Genomic DNA, 6000 nt, shown 5'->3' on the forward strand with positions numbered 1-6000 from the left:
TTATATGAAAGGGCCCGGTGCCCACTAAACAGAATCATTTAATTCTTTTTTTTTAATTGGTCCCTCATGACACTGCCCAGCTACCCTTGCCTTTTTTAACAAAAGCTTGCAAATTTGCTTTATAAAAGGTGATTTGGTTCCCATGGGGTTTGCATATTTTTTCAAGTGTTCAGTGAATTTACAGTAAACCGAACTGTGCTCAGTTCGCTTATCACTATTGTGTCATCTCCATCTAAGATAGCCTATTTAGAGTAAAGTGATACAGGTTCTTTAAAGTCAATCCTCCCAACCCACTTATACTTCCTGTCCCCACGTACCACCACTGCTCTGCTCCTCAGCAGTCCTAACCCTACTGTTACCTAGAGCAGTCTGTATGCAAATGTAGCCTGCATAAGAATATCCACTCCCCCAGACTGACGTTCACCCATCAAGGTATTTTGATATTCGCATAATTCTTTCCAAGAGGCAGTCCACTCCCTGCATCAGGTCCCAAGGCTCTTGAGAGGAGTGCTGTGACGTTTTCAAAAAGCTGTCTACTGCACCTAGCAGCCATGATTTGCCTGAATTGCTTATAGAACGACAGAATCCCAGTGATGACTTCACTGGGTCTAAAATATGGTATATATTGAAAACAGGCTATTTTAACAATTTATTAGCATGCTGATGATGAGGTAGAGAAGCAACCAAGGATGGTAAATATAAACAGATTAAACTTCATTTTTAAAAGTGTAATTTCATTTTTCCTTCTTTTGAATGAAGGTGGTCTGCATTTTAGCACCAGGAGGTAGTAGCAAACAGTAAGGAGCCATTTCATATATCTTCTGCCCAGCCAATTGCTGGGCGAAATCCATTTGCATGACATTCCTGCCACTAGATGGAGCTGTGGACCATAGAAAATTCTTATGCTCCTCAGCTCCGTCTAGTGTCGGAAATTTCCTGTGAATTTCCTGTCAGTGCACACAACTGGGTGGAAGATTTCTAAATAGACCTTTTTTTGTAACAAAGTATTTTATTGGATTTCCATAAATAAAAGAGACATTGCATACAGAATTCAGTATAGTTAGCATTCACAGATCAAAATGAAAATAAAAGTTCAAATTGGTTACAGTTACTATATGACTGTCTCAGTAGACAGAAAGTGATCAAAGGAAAGTTTTAGAGGGTGGGGGGGGGAAAGATTACTGGTTGTATTTGAGATCAGTTCAGTAGGTCCGCTGTCTGCTGCCGACTAGGGGGGGCACCCCCTATGCTGCACGGGCAGTCTCTTATAGATATCTTAGGCCTGGTTCACAGCTGGACGTTTTGTAGCGTGTTCGAACGCTCTGCAAAGCGCTCAAACACCGAAATCCCATTATTTCCTATGGATATGGTTCACACCCGGGCGTATTACAGGCCGTATGAACGCGCTACAAAACGCCCTACGCCCAAAGAAGTACAGGAGCTTCTTTGGGCCGTTTTTGTTGTGCGTTTCCATTGGGATACAGCCAAGTAGCCCTCGGAAACACGTGTTTGGCGCGCGTTTTTTTTACCGAAAAATCGCGGTAAAAACGCGCGTCACGAAACGCGCGACAAACGCGCATATTCGATACGCCTAGGTGTGAACCCAGCCTAATAGTTTCTCCACCTAGTTCAGGGTGTTGGTATAATACCCAAGGTTCCCATACCTTTTAAAAACTTGGCATGAGTATCTTTCAGAATACTGGATAATCTTTCGTTGATCATAATACTGTCTAATCTCAAGGTAAACTCGTGATATGGCAGGCTTTGTTTTTTTCCAGTTGCTTGCTAGCTAAATAGACCTTTTAATGTCAGATCTCACATTTCTTATTGTAGGCTGTAAGATTTCATAAGAGCAGTGTGAAGAATTTTGCTGAGAACATAAAATGGCAGCCTTCATCTTTATTAATGTGTGACCTGGAATGTGTGAATGAAAGAAACAATTTTCTACCCTAAATAAAATACACCAGTACCATCCACACAATTATTTCACACATTATACCCATTAGGAGCCATTATAGTGTTTGAACCTCTATTGCAGGTACACAGCTATACATCCATTTGCTCTGCTAAAGTCCTTCTACTTGCAAATATATTACCAGTGTAATTACATTTCCTGTGTGTTTGGTAAACTGTTTTCCACTAATCCAATTATAATAACATTCTAGAAATAGATGGACATTTTAAGCTGGCAGGAAGCTTCAGTGTCTCCAGCTAAGCGGCAGCTCCCATAAGCAATATGCTGAGTCTTCAATCCTGTAGTAGAAAGCAAAACTGAAATTCCAGATGTATGATATTATTGTAACTGAACGGCGATTGTAGCGCTTATGCAAGCCATGTACATGGGCTGCCAACTTTATTCATTGACTTGTCAGTGATGAACCTGGTAGCTAATGTACTCAAAGTGTTCACACCTAACATTGTCCTTAGATGTATCGAGCCACAGTGGACCTGACCATGGGGGTGCGGCCCACACCCGGGTGACACCATCAGAGGGGTGACACCAAAATGACTGACATTCATTTTGGTGTCACTCCCTCTGAAAAATCGGGCACTCGGTGATGAGCACGATAGTTGCAGGAGAGAGAGGAGGGGACCCGGTGGCAATCCTTATCCCGCAGGGTGAACGCCCCCTCCTCTCTCTGCCGGCGTGCATCACCAAGATGGCCACTGGCAGGTATCAAAAAGATGACCGCGCATGCGTGATGATGTCACGGCGGGTATCTGCTCCGGGTGACACCCGACCTTGAGACGCCACTGTCGAGCCACCCAACAATTCTGCATCTCAGCTGCAGATGGCCAAAATTGCCATAAATGTGGTGATCCGCTGTGGTGGCCAAATCCAAACAACAAAAGGTTTTACTCCATACTGTCAAAAGCCCATATCACGGTGGGAGCCCTAGAAATGGACATAACAGCACAACACGGGTGCAAATGCAGCTCTCTATCCAAGATGTACAAAATGCCTTACACTTTGGCTGAAGCCCATATACAGTATAAGCTGGATGTTTGTGATCCTAGGAAGAAAAGGGATCCTAAGGGCTTGTTCACACCAGGTCCCGACCAGATCTGGATGTGTTTCTGCAAACGTACAGTGCGATTATGTTTTTTTTTTGTCTGTACTGTGCTGACAGGTCTCATCATTAGTTTTAAACTAGATTTTAACACTGGCTGTCCTAGCTACAGCTCGCGGTATACTGAGACGCCGCAGTCGGGACGGATCCCGACATTACTGTCTGGATCCATCCAGCTGCATGAGTGACAGCTGGCTCTGCCTATCTAGAGGCAGAGCCAGCTGTACCCGCCCCCTCCCCCATCCGTTCCTCCAGTCAGTGCTGGAGGATCGGACAGGGGAGGTGGGGGGGATTCAGTCTCAATTTTGACTGCAAAAGTAGAATTACACTTTAAAGTATTTGTAAATGTAATCATGAACATCTCATATAACTTTAAACTATTAAAATAATGCCAGGTGGTTCTGCCATGAATATCTTGTTCAGATTAGGGTAACAACGCTTTGTCTTTTCCTTGAATGTTGTTCTTTTTAATTCTTTATCCATGAGTTGACATTTCCATTTTGGCACCAAGAAAAATGTAAAAATGTTCAATTCAGTGGATAACCGCCCAAACAAATTTAAAGCCACATGGGGGTAATTTCTCAAAACTGGAGCAAACAGAACCTGGAGCATTCGCTCATAGTAACCAATCAGCTTCTCTCATCAGTTTGTTCAGTTAAGATTTAACTTGTTGTACAGAAAAAGCAGCACGTTCATTTGCAAGTGATCTTGGGAAAAAAGTTTTAAAAAATTACAAATAACCGTGCCACCCCCACCATCTGTTTGCCAGGGAGGGGGGGGCGCATTGAGGAACCTGGCCTTGGGGCATCATATGTATGTATATATATATATATATGTGTTTCCCTGAAAATAATTTTTATTTGGGCATATTTTTTTGGGCTAAAAAGAGACACACTAGGTCTTATTTTTGGGGTAGGTCTTATAATTTTTTATTTAATGTACAACAATCCACACTTTTTCATGTAGAAAAGTCTACATGTATTCATGTACAAAAATATGGTGATCAGGGCAATCAGGGGTGCCATACCTTTCCAACAGCAATCTTATCACCAGAACAAGTTTCCCTATTAGAAAGTTTCCCCCGTCTCCTCAAAAACATAACTGTGCCACCCCCGCCATCTGTTTGCCATTCTCAATTGGGGGCAAGGTTGGCAGGGAGGGGGGGGGGGGCATTGAGGAACCTGGCCTTGGGGCAGATACAAGACTAATCACCCTGCAGAAGGAGAGAGAGCAGCAGTGACCAATCTTTATTGTAGGAAGCTTCTGCACAGAGCCAAAGTTTAAAGCTGGGTACATGCACATCTGGAAGAATTACACATGATTCAAGTAAGAATACACATGACTCTGGTAATATGATCTTTTACTTTTTTGGCTTTTAATGATTTTTTGGGGTCATATTATTGGTTTGACAGCCATCAAATCCATGCAAAATAATATACAGTCTCTAAAAATTGGGTTTGCAGCAGAACATGAAGTCTGCTTCTGCCTCTGTAGTCTGAAATTAGCCGTCACACACAATGCTGCTTGAATCTTTCCTAAATCAGAGGACATTTCTCACTTGCAGAGAAAAGATTTTCAGCCTTTATTGCAGGAATAGGATCAGCTCAAACTCACAAGCTGATGTGTCATTCTAGTGGCTGGAGTTCTGGAGGATGATGATGATGATGATGAGCCTTTTCTTCATCAGTATGAAGAGTCCCAGCTTGATTACACTCCAGTCCTTTTATATCCTTTGAGTGTAGAGTTCTATAACAATTGTTGTACTAGGCCAGGTGGTTTTTAGGAAGATCTCTTACTTTCTAGAAATCTTGCAGAAAATGTGAAGCTCTAAAATGAGCGTTTGATTGAATGTGAATTGCTGATTTCTTGCCCAGCAGTTCAGCGACTAAATTAAATATGGCAATCACAGCTGATTTTCCTTGACCTCAGCCACAGTTATGAGATTCAATTTGCAATGTTATGATAAAGCAAGTCGTCTTGTTAAAGCTGTCAGTTACAGTTTGCTGGAACACTTAATTACGCTCCAGTGAATCTTGGCTTGTCGCTAATAGCAGAACTGTGCGATACTTCTTCTTTGTGACATCAAGTCACTTGTCATCGCACTGCCTGGTGGACAATGGACTTTAATAATACTGCTGCCACACTGTCAGTGATTTGGTGGTTTTGTTGGACAACTTTTCCATTGAAGGGTTGGGTCACCTTTAATTACTTTTTTTTTAATACTGTAAATTTCCATATGGATTACAGCTTTGATTTTACATTATAATGCTGTTCTCTGTTTTACCCCCGTCCTGGCCAGGCCATTTTTCAGTATTCAGCACTGCAGTACTTTGACTGACATTTATTCCGTCATGCAACGCTGTACTGAAATGAATTTTATACCATTTTTTGGGGACAGATAGAGCTTTCTTCTGGTGGTATTTAATCACCACTACAGGTTTTATTTTTTACTATATTAAGGAAACATTACCGAATTAAAAAAAAAACAAAACTGTTTCCCCTATATTAACCACTTCAAGACCAGGTGTTTAGACCCCCTTCCTGGCCAGGCCATTTTTCAGTGTTCAGCGCTGCGGTACTTTGACTGACATTTATTCCGTCATGCAACGCTGTACTGAAATGAATTTTACAACATTTTTTGGGGTCACGTCGGTTAAATAGACACCAAACATGTCAAGCTTTAAAATTGCGCGCACCTGCGACATCGCAGAAAACGACCGCAACCAAAATTAGCCATAGGCGACGCTTTAAACGTTTTTACCGCTTATCAGTTTAGTGTTATCAGTGATTGATGGCCCTAGACTTATTGCTCTCACTGCGACGTTCGCGGCGATATGTAACATGTGCGGCGTAATGGGCGCAATCGTCTTTTTTGCACGTATGCGCCCCCGGCGCATGTATGCATGCGTGTATGTATGGGTGGGGACTT

This window comes from Nanorana parkeri, unplaced genomic scaffold (assembly GCF_000935625.1).
Source record: "Nanorana parkeri isolate BGI_ZX_2015 unplaced genomic scaffold, ASM93562v1 scaffold198, whole genome shotgun sequence".
NCBI lineage: Eukaryota > Metazoa > Chordata > Amphibia > Anura > Dicroglossidae > Nanorana > Nanorana parkeri.